Source organism: Carassius gibelio, chromosome A25 (assembly GCF_023724105.1).
Source record: "Carassius gibelio isolate Cgi1373 ecotype wild population from Czech Republic chromosome A25, carGib1.2-hapl.c, whole genome shotgun sequence".
NCBI classification, from domain to species: domain Eukaryota; kingdom Metazoa; phylum Chordata; class Actinopteri; order Cypriniformes; family Cyprinidae; genus Carassius; species Carassius gibelio.
Genome location: NC_068395.1, coordinates 8406981 through 8431850, shown reverse-complemented (window position 1 = coordinate 8431850; position 24870 = coordinate 8406981). Strand labels below are relative to the sequence as shown.

General features: G+C 38.4%; 1 protein-coding gene and 1 long non-coding RNA gene across 7 annotated transcripts in view; both read right to left on the bottom strand.

The window, feature by feature from the left end:
• The window catches only part of LOC127946958 (inositol hexakisphosphate and diphosphoinositol-pentakisphosphate kinase 2), a 65853-nt gene that overhangs the window by 19558 nt on the left and 21425 nt on the right, over positions 1–24870 (bottom strand). The gene's annotated exons all lie outside the window — the stretch shown is intronic.
• LOC127946960 (uncharacterized) lies at positions 229–23790 on the bottom strand. 2 transcript variants are annotated; one of them, XR_008151195.1, is made up of 4 exons: positions 23692–23790; positions 22500–23467; positions 10770–10946; positions 1653–2588 (listed from the first exon to the last, which is right to left on the bottom strand). It is a non-coding gene; the product is annotated as an uncharacterized LOC127946960 (long non-coding RNA). The 2 variants fall into 2 exon arrangements; XR_008151196.1 differs by lacking the exons at positions 22500–23467; positions 23692–23790 and adding an exon at positions 13054–17178 and having other exon boundaries at positions 229–2588.

The following is a 24870-nucleotide window of genomic DNA, read 5'->3' as shown; positions in this document are numbered from 1 at the left end:
CCCTGTGTATATACAGCCAAATTAGGTAAATCATAATTTGGTAAAGCATAATTAGATACTACTAGATCTATAGTAAAAATAATTTAAAAGATCACAATTATGACATAAAAAAGTCAACAATTTATGTAAGAATTATAACTTGTGTAATAATTATGACAAAAAGTTGAAACGGAGACAAAAAGTCATAAGATGAAAAAAAAAACCGATTATTACACATTAAATCATAATTATGATTTACATTTTTGTCTTTATTATAATTTTATCTCAGAATTTAGACTTTTGCATCCCATAAATATGACTTTATGGGATGCAATCTGGTTGACACTGTCTTATGCCACCTATTTAAACAAGATATCACACTGACATGAAAAGCAACCCGTAATTTTTTGACATTTACAATTAGAAGTTAAACCTGAAATGAATGCTACCAATGGCATCCTGAAATTAATGCTACTAGTGGACGTCCATGACACGCGGAGTCCCACAAGGCTCAACTATTGCACCGCTCTTGTTTAGCCTGTATATTCTCACACGAAGTCAAATAATGAGAAAGAACCAAATTGCCTATCACAGCTATTTACCTAGCCTTATCTCCAAATGACTACAGCCCCATTGACTCCCTCTGCCAATGTATTGATGAAATTAATAGCTGGATGTGCCAGAACTTTCTTCAGTTAAACAAGGAGAAGTTATTGCATTTGGAAAGAAGTTTTCAAGGTGAATGCATAGCTTGACTCTAGGGGTCAAACAACTAAAAATCAAGTCAGGAATCTTGGTGTGATTCTGGAGACAGACCTTAGTTTCAGTAGTCACATCAAAGCAGTAACTAAATCAGCATACTATCATCTAAAAAACATTGCAATTAGATGTTTTGTTTTCAGTCAAGACTTGGAGAAACTTGTTCATGCCTTTATCACCAACAGGGTGGACTATTGTAATGGGCTCCTCACCGGCCTTCCCAAAAAGACCATTAGACAGCTGCAGCTCATCCAGAACGCTGCTGCCAGGATTCTGACTAGAACCAGAAAATCTGAGCATATCACACCAGTTCTCATGTCCTTACACTGGCTTCCAGTTACATTTAGGATTGATTTTAAAAGTACTTTTACTAGTTTATAAATCACTCATTGACCTAGGACCAAAATATATTGCAGATATGTTCACTGAATATAAACCTAACAGAGCACTCAGATCACTAGGATCGAGTCAGTTGGAAATACCAAGGGTTCACACAAAACAAGGGGAGTCTGCCTTTATTCAGTGTGCACCCTCTTATCCTAGTTACTTTGCCGCTCACAGTTGGAATCAGCTTCCAGAAGAGGTCAGATGTGCTAAAACACAAGTCACATTTAAATCTAGACTCAAAACTCATCTGTTTAGCTGTGCATTTATTAAGTGAGCACTGTGCGATGATGTGAAGATGTAAAAAAGGGAAGTGAGAATCAGTTACAATAATATAAAATTACTAAAATAACTTATTAGGGGCCAAGCACCGAAGGTGCGTAGGACCCTCTTGTTTTTGTTGGCGTTCTTATTATTAGGGGCCAAGCACCGAAGGTGCGTAGGCACCTATTGTTTTCGTTGGCGTTATTAGGGGCCAAGCACCGAAGGTGCGTAGGACCCTCTTGTTTTTGTTGGCGTTCTTATTATTATTAGGGGCCAAGCACCGAAGGTGCGTAGGCACCTATTGTTTCCGTTGGCGTTATTATTATTATTCTGCTTCTTCTTCTTCTTCTTCTTCCGCCGCAAGTCTATGGCAGCCCATAGAACCGATTGCGGGAAAGTTGTATAATTTGGCACACTGATAGAGGACAGTCCCAGCATTAACTATAGCAAATTTGAAGTCTCTAACTCCAACTCTCTAGCGCCACCACTTGTCCAAACTTTCAATGTTTCTATGCTAATAACTTTTGAACCGTAAGCCAGAAAATGAAAATTCTTTTTTCTTCTGAATCCTTGGCTCATGCCAAGTCGAATGAACCCCAAAATTCAAAAATCGCAAGGTTTAGTTTTTTCGCTATTTTCAATTATTCGACAAACCTACTTTTTCGAACTCGTCCTAGACGGTTAGTCTGATTGCCACGAAAATTGTCTCAGATCATCTTCAGACCAGGCCGGCAAAAAGTTATGGAATTCAAGTTGATTCGTCCAACCGTTGTCGAATGACACGTAAAATAATTTGACGAAATGCACGCAAAAATGCACGTGAGGCTATATCTCGGCAACAGTTTGTCATATTGAGACCAAACTTGGTGTGTGTTTTAACAAGCATGAACTGAGACTACCTGCAGTGTTTCGACACAGCGCCACCTAGTGGTCAGGAGATATGAAAAATGCATATTTTGGCTTATAACTTCTGAATGGTTTGGCCAAAAATCACACAACTGGTCTCTTTAGATTTAGTGAGTCATCTCGAGTCGAATGATATCCAATTTTCCCGTGTCGGCCATTTTAGGCGTCGGCCATTTTGAATTATGTGTTAAAATGCTGTATTTTTTGAACGCAGCATCGTATCGTTTCGCAAATAATTACAAAAATATTCGGCTCCATGCCCTGAAGGTACTCAAAAAGTTTGGTGGCAGCGCCACCTTGTGGCCAATATTTATAATGAAATATCACATAAATGCTAATAACTTTTGAATAATTTAGACTATTAAAATTAAAATGGTCTCGCTATATTCTGTGGGTCATGCCGAGAGCATTGATACCAATTATGTGAAAATTGGCCATACTTCCTGTCCGCCATTTTGCTTAATGTTGAAAACCTACTTTTTCGAACTCCTCCTAGACCGTTAGTCCAATTTTCACCAAATTTGACGTGAATCATCTTCAGACCATGCTGGCAAAAAGTTATGGATTTCGTGTCGATATACGAAACAGTTCTCATTTAGCGCATCAACGAATTTGCTGGAAGGGTGCCAAAATGCATTTGAGGCTGTATCTCTGCAACGCTTTGACATATTTGCACCAAATTTTGTATGTGTCATCGCCACCTCACACTGACCATGCCACAGAAATTTGGTGACAGCGCCACCTATTGGTCAAGAGTAATAAACCATTCATTAACCATGAATAATTACACTTGTAAAAATGCTAATAACTTTTTATTGCATTAGCCCATTCGAATGGAACTGGGCTCAAAATATTCCCTGGTTTATGCCGATAACATAGATACCAAATATACCATAGTAAGCTGAACTTCCGGTCCGCCATTTTGATTTATGTTGAAAACCTACTTTGTCGAACTCCTCATCAACCGTAGGTCCGATTTTCACCAAATTCGAATCAAATGATCTTCAGACTATGCTGACTCAAAGTTATGGCTTTTGAGTCGATAGACAAAACCATTTTCGCATACCACATCGACGAATTTGAGGCACAATGAGAAAATGACACTTGAGGCTGTATCCCTGGAATGCTTTGGCATATTGACACCAAACTTTGTGTGTGTCATTGAAAAGTCACACAGAGTACACCAAATTGATTTTATAACAGTGCCACCTATTGGTCAAGCTTGATAAGCCAAGTAATCATGCTACTAGAGGTGGTATTATGATTTTTTTTTTGCCATTTCAATTACAATAATTCCAAAATTGCTGTTATTGCTCATTAATGAATTTGGTGTGATGCTTCATGCGATGCTTAGCTCCTACATTTGCCGTTGGAGTGCTTGGCCCCGTAATTGCTGCTTGCAGCTATATTTATTATTATTATTATTCTTCCGACTGGGCGTCTATGGCAGCCCATAGAACCGAATGCGGGAAAGTTGTAATGGTTTGACATTCTGATAGAGGACAGTGCCAACATTAAGTACACCAATTTTGGTGTGTGTAAGTCAATCCCTCTAGCGCCACCAACTGTCCAAAATTTCACTTTAATTTTGTTAATAACTTTTTAACCCTAAGGCCAATCAACGAAATTCTTTTTTCCTCTAATTTCTGAGCTCATGCCGATTCGATTGCACCCTACGAAGTCATTTCCGTCATAGAAATATGACCGCCATTTTGAATTTCTTTAAAAACCTACTTTTTCGAACTCGTCCTAGACGGTTTGTCCGATTCACACGAAAATTGAACCATATCATCCTCAGGCAGTGCTGACCAAAAGTTATGCAAATCAAATTGATTCGTCAAACCGTTTTCGATAAACGCTCTAACAAATTTTATGTAGTGCTTACAAAAACAGTCGTAAGGCTGTATCTTGGCAACGACTTATCCTATTCAGACCAAACTTGGTACATGTCATAACAAGCATGACCTGAGGCAACATGCTGTGATTGGGCGCAGCGCCACCTACTGATCCGGAGATATGAAAAACTGCTATTTTTGCTTATAACTTCTGAACAGTTTGTCCAAAAATCATAACATTGGTCTTCTTAGATTCAGGGCAACATGCCGAGTCGACTGATATCCAATTTGACCATTTCGGCCATTTTGACTGTCGGCCATTTTGAATTTTGTGCTAAAATGCTGTATTTTAAGAACGCATCAGCAGATTGTTACGAAACTTGGTATGGTTCATCAGCACAATGTCTTGAAGGAGCGTGAGAAATTTCAAAACAGCGCCACCTAGTGGTGATCTTCTTTTTTTAAATGCTTATAACTTTGGGTGTGGTTGACTTATTTTCACGAGACTCATCAAATTGGACTCCTGAAACCTTACCGAGTCCTATGATACCAAACATGCTAGGTTTTGCCTTTCGGTTTGTGTAGCGTTGTGATTTAGCGCTTAAAAAACATTTGGCTATATCTTTGAAACCGCTTGTCTGATCGAGACGAAACCACCGTCAGAAGTTCGGAAACATAGGTCGATAGCTATACGCCAATGCCCAAATGCCAAAATATTGATAGTAAGGGGTAGTAATATTCAATCAAAGTCAAGAGTCAGTCATTTTTTACGTGCTTTTTCATATAAATGTCTATAACTCTGAAGTGAATTGAGATATTTTCACCAAAATTGACACACATATGTATGGGCTCACTCTGAGCACACATAAAAAAAATGGTGGGACTGAGCCTCTTGGTGGCGCTATAATAGAACAAAACATGAAATTCTCATTGACTTCAATACAGTTTTGTGAAATAAAATGCTATACTAAACAAATGCATTGGTGTAATATTACGAAACTCAGAATGTGCCAACAACACCATCCCCTGAAGGTATTCAAAATATTTTGAAACAGCGCCACCTAGTGGTCAAAAGTTATAACTCAATTTACGTAAAGGCTAATAACTTTTGAATAAATCTGGCTATTGACATGACGCTGGTCTTTGTAGATTCCTTGGGTCAAGTCGAGAACATAGATACAAAGTTTTCCTTATTTGGCTGAACTTCCTGTCCGGCATTTTGATTAATGTTGAAAACCTACTTTTTCGAACTCCTCCTAGACCGTTTGTCAGATTTTCACCAAATTTGACGTGGCTCATCTTCAGAACATGCTGGCAAAATGTTATGGATTTCGTGTCGACATACGAAACGGTTCTCATTTAGCGCATCAACAAATCTGCTTGAAGGGTGCCAAAATGCATTTGAGGCTGTATCTCTGCAAAGCTTTGACATATTTGCACCAAACTTTGTATGTGTCATCGACACCTCACACTGACCGTTCCAAACTAATTTGGTAACAGCACCACCTATTGGTTACACGTGATAAGCCAATAAATCCTATTACTAGTTGTTGTGTTGATTGTTTTCAAGCCATTTTGCCTAAAATAATCTTAAAACTGTCTTAATTACTCATTCCTGCCGTTCGTCTGAAGCTTGCTTCTGTAGTGCTTGGCCCCGTTATTGCTGCTTGCAGCTATATTTATTATTATTCTTCTTCTTCTTCCGCCGCAAGTCTATGGCAGCCCATAGAACCGATTGCGGGAAAGTTGTATAATTTGGCACACTGATAGAGGACAGTCCCAACATTAACTATAGCAAATTTGAAGCCTCTAACTCCTACTCTCTAGCGCCACCACTTGTCCAAACTTTCAATGTTTGTATGCTAATAACTTTTGAACCGTAAGCCAGAAAATGGAAATTCTTTTTTCCTCTGAATCCTTGGCTCAGGCCAAGTCGAATGAACCCTAAAATTCAAAAATCGCAAGGTTTAGTTTTTTCGCTATTTTCAATTATTCGAAAAACCTACTTTTTCGAACTCGTCCTAGACGGTTAGTCCGATTGCCACGAAAATTGGCTCAGATCATCTTCAGACCATGCTGGCAAAAAGTTATGGAATTCAAGTTGATTCGTCCAACTGTTGTCGAATGACACGTAAACAAATTTGACAAAAAGCACGCAAACATGCACGTGAGGCTATATCCCGGCAAGGGTTTGTCATATTGAGACCAAACTTGGCGTGTGTTATAACAAGCATGAACTGAGACTACCTGCTGTGTTTCGACACAGCGCCACCTAGTGGTCAGGAGATATGAAAAATGCATATTTTGGCTTATAACTACTGAATGGTTTGGCCAAAAATCACACAACTGGTCTCTTTAGATTCAGTGAGTCATGTCGAGTCAAATGATATCCAATTTTCCTGTGTCGGCCATTTTAGGCGTCGGCCATTTTGAATTATGATTTAAAATGCTGTATTTTTTGAACGCAGCATCGTATCGTTTCGCAAATAATTACAAAAATATTCGGCTCCATGCCCTGAAGGTACTCAAAAAGTTTGGTGGCAGCGCCACCTTGTGGCCAATAGTTATAATGAAATATCACATAAATGCTAATAACTTTTGAATGAATTAGTCTATTAAAATTAAAATGGTCTCGCTATATTCTGTGGGTCATGCCGAGAGTATTGATACCAATAATGTGAAAATTGGCCTTACTTCCTGTCCGCCATTTTGCTTAATGTTGAAAACCTACTTTTTCGAACTCCTCCTAGACCGTTAGCCCAATTTTCACCAAATTTGACGTGCATCATCTTCAGACCATGCTGGCTAAAAGTTATGGATTTTGTGTCGATATATGTAACGGTTCTCATTTAGCGCATCAACGAATTTGCTGGAAGGGTGCCAAAATGCATTTGAGGCTGTATCTCTGCAACACTTTGACATATTTGCACCAAACTTTGTATGTGTCATCGCCACCTCACACTGACCATGCCACATAAATTTGGTAACAGCGCCACCTATTGGTCAAGAGTAATAAACCATTCATTAACCATGAGTAATTACACTTTTTAAAATGCTAATAACTTTTTATTACATTAGCCTATTTGAAGGAAACTGGGCTCAAAATATTCCCTGGCTTATGCCGATAACATAGATACCAAATATACCACGGTAAGCTGAACTTCCGGTCCGCCATTTTGATTTATGTTGAAAACATACTTTTTCGAACTCCTGATCAACCGTATGTCCGATTTTCACCAAATTCGAATCAAATGATCTTCAGGCTATACTGATTCAAAGTTATGGATTTTGAGTCGATAGACAAAACCGTTTTCGCATACCACATCGACGAATTTGAGGCACAATGAGAAAATGACACTTGAGGCTGTATCCTTGGAATGCTTTGGCATATTGACACCAAACTTTGTGTGTGTCATTGAAAAGACACACAGAGTACACCAAATTGATTTTATAACAGTGTCACCTATTGGTCAAGCTTGATAAACCAAGTAATCATGCTACTAGAGGTGGTATTGGTGTTTTTTTGTTTTTTTTTGCCATTTCAAATACAATAATTCCAAAATTGCTGTTATTGCTCATTAATGTATTTGGTGTGATGCTTTATGCGATGCTTAGCTACTACATTTGCCGTTGGAGTGCTTGGCCCCGTAATTGCTGCTTGCAGCTATATTTAGGGGCCAAGCACCGAAGGTGCGAGGCACCTATTGTTTCTGTTGGCGTTATTATTATTCTGCTTCTTCTTCTTCTTCTTCCGCCGCAAGTCTATGGCAGCCCATAGAACCGATTGCGGGAAAGTTGTATAATTTGGCACACTGATAGAGGACAGTCCCAACATTAACTATAGCAAATTTGAAGTCTCTAACTCCAACTCTCTAGCGCCACCACTTGTCCAAACTTTCAATGTTTATATGCTAATAACTTTTGAACCGTAAGCCAGAAAATGGAAATTATTTTTTCCTCTGAATCCTTGGCTTAAGCCAAGTCGAAAGAATCCCGAAATTCAAAAATCGCAAGGTTTAGTTTTTTCGTTATTTTCAATTATTCGAAAAACCTACTTTTTCGAACTCGGCCTAGACGGTTAGTCCGATTGCCACGAAAATTGTCTCAGATCATCTTCAGACCAGGCCGGCAAAAAGTTATGGAATTCAAGTTGATTCGTCCAACCGTTGTCGAATGACACGTAAACAAATTTGACGAAAAGCACGCAAAAATGCACGTGAGGCTATATCTCGGCAACGGTTTGGCATATTGAGGCCAAACTTGTTGTGTGTTATAACAAGCATGAACTGAGACGACCTGCAGTGTTTCGACACAGCGCCACCTAGTGAGCAGGAGATATGAAAAATGCATATTTTGGCTTATAACTTCTGAATGGTTTGGCCAAAAATCACACAACTGGTCTCTTTAGATTCAGTGAGTCATGTCGAGTCGAATGATATCCAATTTTCCTGTGTCGGCCATTTTAGGCGTCGGCCATTTTGAATTATGATTTAAAATGCTGTATTTTTTGAACGCAGCATCGTATCGTTTTGCAAATAATTACAAAAATTTTCGGCTCCATGCCCTGAAGGTACTCAAAAAGTTTGGTGGCAGCGCCACCTTGTGGCCAATAGTTATAATGAAATATCACATAAATGCTAATAACTTTTGAATAAATTAGTCTATTAAAATTAAAATGGTCTCACTATATTCTGTGGGTCATGCCGAGAGTATTGATACCAATAATGTGAAAATTGGCCATACTTCCTGTCCGCCATTTTGCTTAATGTTGAAAACCTACTTTTTCGAACTCCTCCTAGACCGTTAGCCCAATTTTCACCAAATTTGACGTGAATCATCTTCAGACCATGCTGGCAAAAAGTTATGGATTTCGTGTCGATATACATAACGGTTCTCATTTAGCGCATCAACGAATTTGCTGGAAGGGTGCCAAAATGCATTTGAGGCTGTATCTCTGCAACACTTTGACATATTTGCACCAAACTTTGTATGTGTCATCGCCACCTCACACTGACCATGCCACATAAATTTGGTAACAGCGCCACCTATTGGTCAAGAGTAATAAACCATTCATTAACCATGAGTAATTACACTTTTTAAAATGCTAATAACTTTTTATTGCATTAGCCTATTTGAAGGAAACTGGGCTCAAAATATTCCCTGGCTTATGCCGATAACATAGATACCAAATATACCACAGTAAGCTGAACTTCCGGTCCGCCATTTTGATTTATGTTGAAAACATACTTTTTCGAACTCCTCATCAACCGTATGTCCGATTTTCACCAAATTCGAATCAAATGATCTTCAGACTATACTGATTCAAAGTTATGGATTTTGAGTCGATAGACAAAACCGTTTTCGCATACCACATCGACGAATTTGAGGCACAATGAGAAAATGACACTTGAGGCTGTATCCCTGGAATGCTTTGGCATATTGACACCAAACTTTGTGTGTGTCATTGAAAAGTCACACAGAGTACACCAAATTGATTTTATAACAGTGCCACCTATTGGTCAAGCTTGATAAGCCAAGTAATCATGCTACTAGAGGTGGTATTATGATTGTTTTGCCATTTCAAATACAATAATCCTATAATTGCTGTTATTGCTTATAAATGTATTTGGTGTGATGCTTCATGCCATGCTTATCTCCTACATTTGCCGTTGGAGTGCTTGGCCCCGTAATTGCTGCTTGCAGCTATATTTAGGGGCCAAGCACCGAAGGTGCGTAGGCACCTATTGTAATCGTTGGCGTTATTATTATTCTGCTTCTTCTTCTTCTTCTTCTTCCGCCGCAAGTCTATGGCAGCCCATAGAACCGATTGCGGGAAAGTTGTATAATTTGGCACACTGATAGAGGACAGTCCCACCATTAACTATAGCAAATTTGAAGTCTCTAACTCCAACTCTCTAGCGCCACCACTTGTCCAAACTTTCAATGTTTATATGCTAATAACTTTTGAACCGTAAGCCAGAAAATGGAAATTCTTTTTTCCTCTGAATCCTTGGCTCAAGCCAAGTCGAATGAATCCCGAAATTCAAAAATCGCAAGGTTTAGTTTTTTCGCTATTTTCAATTTTTCGAAAAACCTACTTTTTCGAACTCGTCCTAGACGGTTAGTCCGATTTTCACGAAAATTGGCTCCGATCATCTTCAGACCATACTGGCAAAAAGTTATGGAATTCAAGTTGATTCGTCCAACCTTTGTCGAATGACACGTGTACAAATTTTACGAAAAGCACGCAAAAATGCATGTAAGGCTATATCTCGGCAACGGTTTGGCATATTGAGACCAAACTTGGTGTGTGTTATAACAAGCATGAACTGAGACTACCTGCAGTGTTTCGACACAGCGCCACCTAGTGGTCAGGAGATATGAAAAATGCACATTTTGGCTTATAACCTCTGAATGGTTTGGCCAAAAATCACACAACTGGTCTCTTTAGATTCAGTGAGTCATGTCGAGTCGAATGATATCAAATTTTCCTGTGTCGGCCATTTTAGGCGTCGGCCATTTTGAATTAAGATTCAAAATGCTGTATTTTTTGAACGCAGCATCGTATCGTTTCGCATATAATTACAAAAATATTCGGCTCCATGCCCTGAAGGTACTCAAAAAGTTTGGTGGCAGCGCCACCTTGTGGCCAATAGTTATAATGAAATATCACATAAACGCTAATAACTTTTGAATAAATTAGACAATTAAAATTAAAATGATCTCACTATATTCTGTGGGTCATGCCGAGAGCATTGATACCAATTATGTGAAAATTGGCCTTACTTCCTGTCCGCCATTTTGCTTAATGTTGAAAACCTACTTTTTCGAACTCCTCCTAGACCGTTAGTCCAATTTTCACAAAATTTGAGGTGAATCATTTTCAGACCATGCTGGCAAAAAGTTATGGATTTCGTGTCGATATACGAAACGGTTCTCATTTAGCGCATCAACGAATTTGCTAGAAGGGTGCCAAAATGCATTTGAGGCTGTATCTCTGCAACACTTTGACATATTTGCACCAAACTTTGTATGTGTCATCATCACCTCACACTCACCATGCCACATAAATTTGGTAACAGCGCCACCTATTGGTCAAGAGTAATAAACCATTCATTAACCATGAGTAATTACACATTTTAAAATGCGAATAACTTTTTATGGCATTAGCCTATTTGAAGAAAACTGGGCTCAAAATATTCCCTGGCTTATGCCGATAACATAGATACCAAATATACCACAGTAAGCTGAACTTCCGGTCCGCCATTTTGATTTATGTTGAAAACATACTTTTTCGAACTCGTCATCAACCGTATGTCCGATTTTCACCAAATTCGAATCAAATGATCTTCAGACTATACTGATTCAAAGTAATGGATTTTGAGTCGATAGACAAAACCGTTTTCGCATACCACATCGACGAATTTGAGGCACAATGAGAAAATGACACTTGAGGCTGTATCCCTGGAATGCTTTGGCATATTGACACCAAACTTTGTGTGTGTCATTGAAAAGTCACACAGAGTACACCAAATTGATTTTATAACAGTGCCACCTATTGGTCAAGCTTGATAAGCCAAGTAATCATGCTACTAGAGGTGGTATTGTTTTTTTTGTTTTTTTTTGCCATTTCAAATACAATAATTCCAAAATTGCAGGTATTGCTCATTAATGTATTTGGTGTGATGCTTCATGCGATGCTTAGCTCCTACATTTGCCGTTGGAGTGCTTGGCCCCGTAATTGCTGCTTGCAGCTATATTTAGGGGCCAAGCACCGAAGGTGCGTAGGCACCTATTGTTTTCGTTGGCGTTATTAGGGGCCAAGCACCGAAGGTGCGTAGGCACCTATTGTTTCCGTTGGCGTTATTATTATTATTCTGCTTCTTCTTCTTCTTCTTCTTCCGCCGCAAGTCTATGGCAGCCCATAGAACCGATTGCGGGAAAGTTGTATAATTTGGCACACTGATAGAGGACAGTCCCAGCATTAACTATAGCAAATTTGAAGTCTCTAACTCCAACTCTCTAGCGCCACCACTTGTCCAAACTTTCAATGTTTCTATGCTAATAACTTTTGAACCGTAAGCCAGAAAATGAAAATTATTTTTTCTTCTGAATCCTTGGCTCATGCCAAGTCGAATGAACCCCAAAATTCAAAAATCGCAAGGTTTAGTTTTTTCGCTATTTTCAATTATTCGACAAACCTACTTTTTCGAACTCGTCCTAGACGGTTAGTCTGATTGCCACGAAAATTGTCTCAGATCATCTTCAGACCAGGCCGGCAAAAAGTTATGGAATTCAAGTTGATTCGTCCAACCGTTGTCGAATGACACGTAAACTAATTTGACAAAATGCACGCAAAAATGCACGTGAGGCTATATCTCGGCAACAGTTTGTAATATTGAGACCAAACTTGGTGTGTGTTTTAACAAGCATGAACTGAGACTACCTGCAGTGTTTCGACACAGCGCCACCTAGTGGTCAGGAGATATGAAAAATGCATATTTTGGCTTATAACTTCTGAATGGTTTGGCCAAAAATCACACAACTGGTCTCTTTAGATTCAGTGAGTCATCTCGAGTCGAATGATATCCAATTTTCCCGTGTCGGCCATTTTAGGCGTCGGCCATTTTGAATTATGTGTTAAAATGCTGTATTTTTTGAACGCAGCATCGTATCGTTTCGCAAATAATTACAAAAATATTCGGCTCCATGCCCTGAAGGTACTCAAAAAGTTTGGTGGTAGCGCCACCTTGTGGCCAATAGTTATAATGAAATATCACATAAATGCTAATAACTTTTGAATAATTTAGACTATTAAAATTAAAATGGTCTCGCTATATTCTGTGGGTCATGCCGAGAGCATTGATACCAATTATGTGAAAATTGGCCATACTTCCTGTCCGCCATTTTGCTTAATGTTGAAAACCTACTTTTTCGAACTCCTCCTAGACCGTTAGTCCAATTTTCACCAAATTTGACGTGAATCATCTTCAGACCATGCTGGCAAAAAGTTATGGATTTCGTGTCGATATACGAAACAGTTCTCATTTAGCGCATCAACGAATTTGCTGGAAGGGTGCCAAAATGCATTTGAGGCTGTATCTCTGCAACGCTTTGACATATTTGCACCAAATTTTGTATGTGTCATCGCCACCTCACACTGACCATGCCACAGAAATTTGGTGACAGCGCCACCTATTGGTCAAGAGTAATAAACCATTCATTAACCATGAATAATTACACTTGTAAAAATGCTAATAACTTTTTATTGCATTAGCCCATTCGAATGGAACTGGGCTCAAAATATTCCCTGGTTTATGCCGATAACATAGATACCAAATATACCATAGTAAGTTGAACTTCCGGTCCGCCATTTTGATTTATGTTGAAAACCTACTTTGTCGAACTCCTCATCAACCGTAGGTCCGATTTTCACCAAATTCGAATCAAATGATCTTCAGACTATGCTGACTCAAAGTTATGGCTTTTGAGTCGATAGACAAAACCATTTTCGCATACCACATCGACGAATTTGAGGCACAATGAGAAAATGACACTTGAGGCTGTATCCCTGGAATGCTTTGGCATATTGACACCAAACTTTGTGTGTGTCATTGAAAAGTCACACAGAGTACACCAAATTGATTTTATAACAGTGCCACCTATTGGTCAAGCTTGATAAGCCAAGTAATCATGCTACTAGAGGTGGTATTATGATTTTTTTTTTGCCATTTCAATTACAATAATTCCAAAATTGCTGTTATTGCTCATTAATGAATTTGGTGTGATGCTTCATGCGATGCTTAGCTCCTACATTTGCCGTTGGAGTGCTTGGCCCCGTAATTGCTGCTTGCAGCTATATTTATTATTCTTCCTCTTCTTCTTCCACCCCAAGTCTATGGTAGCCCATAGAACCGATTGCGGGAAAGTTGTATAATTTGGCACACTAATAGAGGACTGTCTGAACATTAACTGTAGCAAATTTGAAGTCTCTAACTCAAACTCTCTAGCGCCACCAATTGTCTAAACTTTCAAAAACTTGATGCTAATAACTCTTGAACCGTAAGCCACAAAATGAAAATTCTTTTTTCCTGTGATTCCTTGGCTCATGCCGAGTCGAATGGACACCGAAATTCAAAAATCGCAAGGCTAAGTTTTTTCGCTATCGTCAATTGTTCGTAAAACTTACTTTTTCGAACTCGTCCTAGGCCGTTGCACCGATTGTCACGAAAATTGAATCAGATAATCTTCAGACCATGCTGGCAAAAAGTTATGGAATTCAAGTTGATTTCTCAAACCGTTTCCGAATAGCTCATGAACGAATTCTTCGAAAAGCACGCAAACGTGAACGTGAGGCTATATCTCCGCAACGGTTTGGCCTATTGAGACCAATCTTGGTGGGTCTTATAACAACCATTCCCTGGGACTACCTGCAGTGTTTCGGCGCTGTGCCCCCTAGTGGTCAGGAGATATGAAAAATGCATGTTTTTGCTCATAACTTCTGAACAGTTTTGCCAAAAATCACAAAAGTGGTGTCTTTAGATTCAGTGCATCATTCCGAGTCGAATGATACCGAATTTTCCCAATTCGGCCATTTTGGGCGTCGGCCATTTGGATTTAGTTGTAAATTGCTGTATCTTAAGAATGAAGTTCCGTATCGTTTCGCAAATAATTACAAAAATGTCCGGCTCCATGCCCTGAATGTACACAAAAAAATTGGGGGCAGCGCCACCTTGTGGCCAATAGTTATAACGATTTTTTCGAAAAATGCTAATAACTTTTGCATACATTAGCCTATTGTAACAAAGCTGATGTTGATAGATTCCTTGGGTCATGCCGAGAACACCGATACCCCATTTGTCAATTTTGGCAAAATTTCCTGTCCGCCATTTTGATTCATGTTGAAAACCTACTTTTTCGAACTCCTCCTAGACCGTTGCTCAGATTTTCACCAAATTTGATTTGGATCATCTTCAGACCATGCTGGCAAAAAGTTATGGAATTTGTGTCGATACACGTAACCGTTTTCAATTAGCGTACCAACGAATTTGCTGGAAAGATGCCAAACTGCATCTGAGGCTGTATCTCTGCAAAGGTTGGAGATATTTACACAAAACTTAATATGTGACATTGTCACATCACATTGACCACGCCACATCATTTTGGTCACAGCGCCACCTATTGGTCAAGAGTAATAAACCAATCAATAACCGCTAATTATTACATTTCCAATAATGCTAATAACTTTTGATTGCATTAGCCTATTATCATGAAACATGTCTCAAAATGTTCCTTGGGACATGCCGACAACATACATACCAATTATGTCATATTAAGCAAAACTTCCTGTCCGCCATTTTGATTCATGTTGAAAACCTTTTTTTTTCAACTCATCCTCAACCGTTTGTCTGATTTTCACCAAAATTGAATCAGATCATCTTCAGACCGTGCTGACAAAAAGTTATGGATTTTGTGTCAATAGACGAAACCGTTTTTGTACAGCGCTGCTTCAGATGTCAGGCATCTTCACAAAATGAGTCTGAGGCTATATCTCTGCAAAGCCCATTAGTGGTCTTCCAGTGACATTTAGTGGTCGTAAATGCAATTTATCATACAACACTGTCTCTTTAACCTTTATAACTGTTATATGTTGTCTTAATTTCATTCCAAAGAAGCATACGCAATTTATGTATAATTTCACAGTCTAGATAATAGTACTGCACTGATTTTAAATAACCTAGATATGGCTGACAGTAAAAGAATAGAACAGAATTACAGACACACAAAAACATGAAACGTTTAAACTACTATATTAATACTCAATAAGCATGCTTAAACCCACACACAGATGCACACATTTTGTTATATATATATATAGATAATTAAAATAAATGATGGGTGATAAAACCTATTGCAAGTCTTCTGTTTTTATGGGCTTCTATGTCATTTTTCAGGTTTCATTGCAATCATAATCTGGCATAATTATAAACATTAGATATATCTGTATGAATAAATTGGTAAACTTTGACTCAATGTGATCTGAAATGCTTGAACAGTAATATTAAATAATAGTAATATACATTTTATCTAGATGAATCCCTCAACAAGCCCATAAACTGTAATGTTTTAGTCTTTAGTGAGCTCATTAGTGGTCTTCCGGTGACATCTAGTGGTTATAATTGCAATTTTTTATTCAACACTGGGTTTTGAAGCTTTATAAATATTACAGTGTTCTTTTTTACCTAATCTCTGTTAAATTTTGCATGATTGTTTAGAAAAAATACAGATCTAATGCATGTGTGATTATATTACCCCTTTTTTTTTTGCAGTTTAATGCCATTCACAACAGAAATCTTTTGTTTTTTAGGCCTGTTTAAATGTTATCTAACCAAAGGACAAAATACAACATATTTTTTCAAAGTTATTGATCTAGAGAGTCCTGAGAATATTACTGCAGTGGTTTGATAAAGACTGAACAAAAAACCAGGTGACCCAAAGCATTCAAATTCGTGGACCAATTTTACGAAAAAGGCTATAACTCGGGAACAAAATGAGATATCTTCACCAAACTCAGAACTCATATGCATGAACAAAAACTTTAGTCAAATTATTATTTTTTTTCCATATCTGCCACTTAGTGGCGCTACAGGATGAAAAAAAAAATCAAATGGCTATAACTAAGCAACCGTTGATCCAATCAACTTGAAAATTGATATGGCCCAATGTGGCACAAGTGCTTTATGAGGAATTTCACTTATCTTAAAAAACATGGCCGCCGTTGGCCAAACAACTTTAATTACCTATTTGACAAGGTTAATGGAAGTCGATCGGAACGAAACTCGGTGGGCATGTTCGACTCATTGCCCTAAAGGTCTGTAAGTATTTTGAAAGAAATTGCCCACAACATTGTCACCTCCCACAGAACACAACAAAGCGATTTGATTACAGCGCCACCTATTTTCCAAAAATGATAATGCATCATTTTACTGGAGTTTTACTGGCTGTTTCAATTACACTCTTCCAATAATTGCTTTTCTTACTCGTTGCATTTGGTCTGATGCTCCATGCCATGCTTAGCTCCTCGCTGTGGAACTTTTATTAACGATTTTCAGCCATTTCAATTACAATCATGCAATTATTAATTTCATTATTCATTGTTGCATTTGGTCTGCTTAGCTCCTGATGTTGCCGCTGGAATGCTTGGCCCCGTGATTGCTGCTTGCAGCTATATTTAGGGGCCAAGCACCGAAGGTGCGAAGGCACCTATTGTGTTTGTTGGCGTTATTATTATTATTCTTCCTCTTCTTCTTCCACCCCAAGTCTATGGTAGCCCATAGAACCGATTGCGGGAAAGTTGTATAATTTGGCACACTAATAGAGGACTGTCTGAACATTAACCGTAGCAAATTTGAAGTCTCTAACTCAAACTCTCTAGCGCCACCAATTGTCTAAACTTTCAAAAACTTGATGCTAATAACTCTTGAACCGTAAGCCACAAAATGAAAATTCTTTTTTCCTGTGATTCCTTGGCTCATGCCGAGTCGAATGGACACCGAAATTCAAAAATCGCAAGGTTTAGTTTTTTCGCTATCGTCAATTGTTCGTAAAACCTACTTTTTCGAACTCGTCCTAGGCCGTTGCACCGATTGTCACGAAAATTGATTCAGATAATCTTCAGACCATGCTGGCAAAAAGTTATGGAATTCAAGTTGATTTCTCAAACCGTTTCCGAATAGCTCATGAACGAATTCTTCGAAAAGCACGCAAACGTGAACGTGAGGCTATATCTCTGCAACGGTTTGGCCTATTGAGACCAATCTTGGTGGGTCTTATAACAACCATTCCCTGGGACTACCTGCAGTGTTTCGGCGCTGTGCCCCCTAGTGGTCAGGAGATATGAAAAATGCATGTTTTTGCTCATAACTTCTGAACGGTTTTGCCAAAAATCACAAAAGTGGTGTCTTTAGATTCAGTGCATCATTCCGAGTCGAATGATACCGAATTTTCCCAATTCGGCCATTTTGGGCGTCGGCCATTTTGAATTTAGTTGTAAATTGCTGTATCTTAAGAATGAAGTTCCGTATCGTTTCGCAAATAATTACAAAAATGTCCGGCTCCATGCCGTGAATGTACACAAAAAAATTGGGGGCAGCGCCACCTTGTGGTCAATAGTTATAACGATTTTTCGAAAAATGCTAATAACTTTTGCATACATTAGCCTATTGTAACAAAGCTGATGTTGATAGATTCCTTGGGTCATGCCGAGAACATCGATACCCCATTTGTCAATTTTGGCAAAATTTCCTGTCCGCCATTTTGATTCATGTTGAAAACCTACTTTTTCGAACTCCTCCTAGACCGTTGCTCAGATTTTCACCAAATTTGATTTGGATCATCTTCAGACCATGCTGGCAAAAAGTTATGGAATTTGTGTCGATACACGTAACCGTTTTCAATTAGCGTACCAACGAATTTGATGGAAAGATGCCAAACTGCATCTGAGGCTGTATCTCTGCAAAGGTTGGAGATATTTACACAAAACTTAATATGTGACATTGTCACATCACATTGACCACGCCACATCATTTTGGTCACAGCGCCACCTATTGGTCAAGAGTAATAAACCAATCAATAACCGCTAATTATTACATTTCCAATAATGCTAATAACTTTTGATTGCATTAGCCTATTATCATGAAACATGTCTCAAAATGTTCCTTGGGACATGCCGACAACATACATACCAATTATGTCATATTAAGCAAAACTTCCTGTCCGCCATTTTGATTCATGTTGAAAACCTTTTTTTTTAAACTCATCCTCAACCGTTTGTCTGATTTTCACCAAAATTGAACCAGATCATCTTCAGACCGTGCTGACAAAAAGTTATGGATTTCGTGTCAATAGACGAAACCGTTTTTGTACAGCGCTGCTTCAGATGTCAGGCATCTTCACAAAATGAGTCTGAGGCTATATCTCTGCAAAGCTTTGTTGTAATTAAGCCAAACTTGTGTGTGCCATTGTCTAACATGGAGAATAGGCTCACAGACACTCACACACAGAAATGAAATGGTTCAACTATTATATGAATAATCAATAAGCATGATTACACACACACACACACACACACACACAGAGAAGTACATGCCCACACATTTTGTTGTATGTAGATATTTGAAATAAATTATAGGTGACACACAACTCACAGGAAGACTTATTTTCTTACATTTCTATGTCAGGTTTCATTGCATTCATATTCTGACATAATAGTAAACATTTGATATACATGTATGAATAAAATGTTGAACTTTCACTCAATGTGATCTTAAATGCTTGAACAGTAATATTAAATAATAGTAATATATATTTTTCTAGATGAATCAATCATCGAGACAATGAACTGTAATGTTTTAGTCTTTAGTGAGCCCATTAGTGGTCTTCCAGTGACATCTAGTGGTCGTAAATGCAATTTATCATACAACACTGTCTCTTTAACCTTTATAACTGTTATATGTTGTCTTAATTTCATTCCAAAGAAGCATACGCAATTTATGTATAATTTCACAGTCTAGATAATAGTACTGCACTGATTTTAAATAACCTAGATATGGCTGACAGTAAAAGAATAGAACAGAATTACAGACACACACAAACATGAAATGTTTAAACTAGTATATTAATACTCAATAAGCATGCTTAAACCCACACACAGATGCACACATTTTGTTATATATATAGATAATTAAAATAAATGATGGGTGATAAAACCTATTGCAAGTCTTCTGTTTTTATGAGCTTCTATGTCATTTTTCATTGCAATCATAATCTGGCATAATTATAAACATTAGATATATCTGTATGAATAAATTGGTAAACTTTGACTCAATGTGATCTGAAATGCTTGAACAGTAATATTAAATAATAGTAATATACATTTTTTCTAGATGAAACCCTCAACAAGCCCATAAACTGTAATGTTTTAGTCTTTAGTGAGCTCATTAGTGGTCTTCCGGTGACATCTAGTGGTTATAATTGCAATTTTTTATTCAACACTGGGTTTTGAAGCTTTATAAATATTACAGTGTTCTTTTTTACCTAACCTCTGTTAAATTTTGCATGATTGTTTATAAAAAATACAGATCTAATGCATGTGTGATTATATTACCCCTTTTTTTTTTTGCAGTTTAATGCCATTCACAACAGAAATCTTTTGTTTTTTAGGCCTGTTTAAATGTTATAGCACCAGCTATTTTCTGATCTTAATGAAACTTTGCATGCTTGGTGGGTCATCTTTCACATGTTATAACCAAGCTTCATAAAGTTTTGAGTTTTTGTTTCAGTTTTATAGGCTTTAGGTTACATGTGGCCACGGCCCTTTCCTAAATGACCTCTTATAGCTAACCAAAGGACAAAATGCAACATATTTTTGAAAATTATTGATCTAGAGAGTCCTGAGAATATTATTGCAGTGGTTTGATCAAGACTGAACAAAAAACCAGGTGACCCAAAACATTCAAATTCGTGGACCAATTTTACGAAAAAGGCTATAACTCGGGAACAAAATGAGATATCTTCACCAAACTCAGAACTCATATGCATGAACAAAAACTTTAGTCAAATTATTATTTTTTTTCCATATCTGCCACTTGGTGGCGCTACAGGATGAAAAAAAATCAAATGGCTATAACTAAGCAACCGTTGATCCAATCAACTTGAAAATTGATATGGCCCAATGTGGCACAAGTGCTCTATGAGGAATTTCACTTATCTTAAAAAACATGGCCGCCATTGGCCAAACAACTTTAAGCACCTATTTGACAAGGTTAATGGAAGTCGATCGGAACGAAACTCGGTGGGCATGTTCGACTCATTGCCCTAAAGGTCTGTAAGTATTTTGAAAGAAATTGCCCACAACATTGTCACCTCCCACAGAACACAACAAAGCGATTTGATTACAGCGCCAACTATTTTCCAAAAATGATAATGCATCATTTTACTGGAGTTTTACTGGCTGTTTCAATTACACTCTTCCAATAATTGCTTTTCTTACTCGTTGCATTTGGTCTGATGCTCCATGCCATGCTTAGCTCCTCGCTGTGGAACTTTTATGAACGATTTTCAGCCATTTCAATTACAATCATGCAATTATTAATTTCATTATTCATTGTTGCATTTGGTCTGATGCTACATATGCTTAGCTCCTGATGTTGCCGCTGGAATGCTTGGCCCCGTGATTGCTGCTTGCAGCTATATTTATTATTAGGGGCCAAGCACCGAAGGTGCGTAGGCACCTATTGTTTCCGTTGGCGTTATTATTATTATTCTGCTTCTTCTTCTTCTTCTTCTTCCGCCGCAAGTCTATGGCAGCCCATAGAACCGATTGCGGGAAAGTTGTATAATTTGGCACACTGATAGAGGACAGTCCCAGCATTAACTATAGCAAATTTGAAGTCTCTAACTCCAACTCTCTAGCGCCACCACTTGTCCAAACTTTCAATGTTTCTATGCTAATAACTTTTGAACCGTAAGCCAGAAAATGAAAATTCTTTTTTCTTCTGAATCCTTGGCTCATGCCAAGTCGAATGAACCCCAAAATTCAAAAATCGCTAGGTTTAGTTTTTTCGCTATTTTCAATTATTCGACAAACCTACTTTTTCGAACTCGTCCTAGACGGTTAGTCTGATTGCCACGAAAATTGTCTCAGATCATCTTCAGAACAGGCCGGCAAAAAGTTATGGAATTCAAGTTGATTCGTCCAACCGTTGTTGAATGACACGTAAACTAATTTGACGAAATGCACGCAAAAATGCACGTGAGGCTATATCTCGGCAACAGTTTGTCATATTGAGACCAAACTTGGTGTGTGTTTTAACAAGCATGAACTGAGACTACCTGCAGTGTTTCGACACAGCGCCACCTAGTGGTCAGGAGATATGAAAAATGCATATTTTGGCTTATAACTTCTGAATGGTTTGGCCAAAAATCACACAACTGGTCTCTTTAGATTCAGTGAGTCATCTCGAGTCGAATGATATCCAATTTTCCCGTGTCGGCCATTTTAGGCGTCGGCCATTTTGAATTATGTGTTAAAATGCTGTATTTTTTGAACGCAGCATCGTATCGTTTCGCAAATAATTACAAAAATATTCGGCTCCATGCCCTGAAGGTACTCAAAAAGTTTGGTGGCAGCGCCACCTTGTGGCCAATAGTTATAATGAAATATCACATAAATGCTAATAACTTTTGAATAATTTAGACTATTAAAATTAAAATGGTCTCGCTATATTCTGTGGGTCATGCCGAGAGCATTGATACCAATTATGTGAAAATTGGCCATACTTCCTGTCCGCCATTTTGCTTAATGTTGAAAACCTACTTTTTCGAACTCCTCCTAGACCGTTAGTCCAATTTTCACCAAATTTGACGTGAATCATCTTCAGACCATGCTGGCAAAAAGTTATGGATTTCGTGTCGATATACGAAACAGTTCTCATTTAGCGCATCAACGAATTTGCTGGAAGGGTGCCAAAATGCATTTGAGGCTGTATCTCTGCAACGCTTTGACATATTTGCACCAAATTTTGTATGTGTCATCGCCACCTCACACTGACCATGCCACAGAAATTTGGTGACAGCGCCACCTATTGGTCAAGAGTAATAAACCATTCATTAACCATGAATAATTACACTTGTAAAAATGCTAATAACTTTTTATTGCATTAGCCCATTCGAATGGAACTGGGCTCAAAATATTCCCTGGTTTATGCCGATAACATAGATACCAAATATACCATAGTAAGCTGAACTTCCGGTCCGCCATTTTGATTTATGTTGAAAACCTACTTTGTCGAACTCCTCATCAACCGTAGGTCCGATTTTCACCAAATTCGAATCAAATGATCTTCAGACTATGCTGACTCAAAGTTATGGCTTTTGAGTCGATAGACAAAACCATTTTCGCATACCACATCGACGAATTTGAGGCACAATGAGAAAATGACACTTGAGGCTGTATCCCTGGAATGCTTTGGCATATTGACACCAAACTTTGTGTGTGTCATTGAAAAGTCACACAGAGTACACCAAATTGATTTTATAACAGTGCCACCTATTGGTCAAGCTTGATAAGCCAAGTAATCATGCTACTAGAGGTGGTATTATGATTTTTTTTTTGCCATTTCAATTACAATAATTCCAAAATTGCTGTTATTGCTCATTAATGAATTTGGTGTGATGCTTCATGCGATGCTTAGCTCCTACATTTGCCGTTGGAGTGCTTGGCCCCGTAATTGCTGCTTGCAGCTATATTTAGGGGCCAAGCACCGAAGGTGCGAAGGCACCTATTGTGTTCGTTGGCGTTATTAGGGGCCAAGCACCGAAGGTGCGTAGGACCCTCTTGTTTTTGTTGGCGTTCTTATTATTATTAGGGGCCAAGCACCGAAGGTGCGAAGGCACCTATTGTGTTTGTTGGCGTTATTAGGGGCCAAGCACCGAAGGTGCGTAGGCACCTATTGTTTTCGTTGGCGTTATTATTAGGGGCCAAGCACCGAAGGTGCGAAGGCACCTATTGTGTTTGTTGGCGTTATTATTAGGGGCCAAGCACCGAAGGTGCGAAGGCACCTATTGTGTTTGTTGGCGTTATTATTATTATTCTTCTTCTTCCACCCCAAGTCTATGGTAGCCCATAGAACCGATTGCGGGAAAGTTGTATAATTTGGCACACTAATAGAGGACTGTCTGAACATTAACCGTAGCAAATTTGAAGTCTCTAACTCAAACTCTCTAGCGCCACCAATTGTCTAAACTTTCAAAAACTTGATGCTAATAACTCTTGAACCGTAAGCCACAAAATGAAAATTCTTTTTTCCTGTGATTCCTTGGCTCATGCCGAGTCGAATGGACACCGAAATTCAAAAATCGCAAGGCTTAGTTTTTTCGCTATCGTCAATTGTTCGTAAAACCTACTTTTTCGAACTCGTCCTAGGCCGTTGCACCGATTGTCACGAAAATTGAATCAGATAATCTTCAGACCATGCTGGCAAAAAGTTATGGAATTCAAGTTGATTTCTCAAACCGTTTCCGAATAGCTCATGAACGAATTCTTCGAAAAGCACGCAAACGTGAACGTGAGGCTATATCTCCGCAACGGTTTGGCCTATTGAGACCAATCTTGGTGGGTCTTATAACAACCATTCCCTGGGACTACCTGCAGTGTTTCGGCGCTGTGCCCCCTAGTGGTCAGGAGATATGAAAAATGAATGTTTTTGCTCATAACTTCTGAACGGTTTTGCCAAAAATCACAAAAGTGGTGTCTTTAGATTCAGTGCATCATTCCGAGTCGAATGATACCGAATTTTCCCAATTCGGCCATTTTGGGCGTCGGCCATTTTGAATTTAGTTGTAAATTGCTGTATCTTAAGAATGAAGTTCCGTATCGTTTCGCAAATAATTACAAAAATGTCCGGCTCCATGCCATGAATGTACACAAAAAAATTGGGGGCAGCGCCACCTTGTGGTCAATAGTTATAACGATTTTTCGAAAAATGCTAATAACTTTTGCATACATTAGCCTATTGTAACAAAACTGATGTTGATAGATTCCTTGGGTCATGCCGAGAACATCGATACCCCATTTGTCAATTTTGGCAAAATTTCCTGTCCGCCATTTTGATTCATGTTGAAAACCTACTTTTTCGAACTCCTCCTAGACCGTTGCTCAGATTTTCACCAAATTTGATTCGGA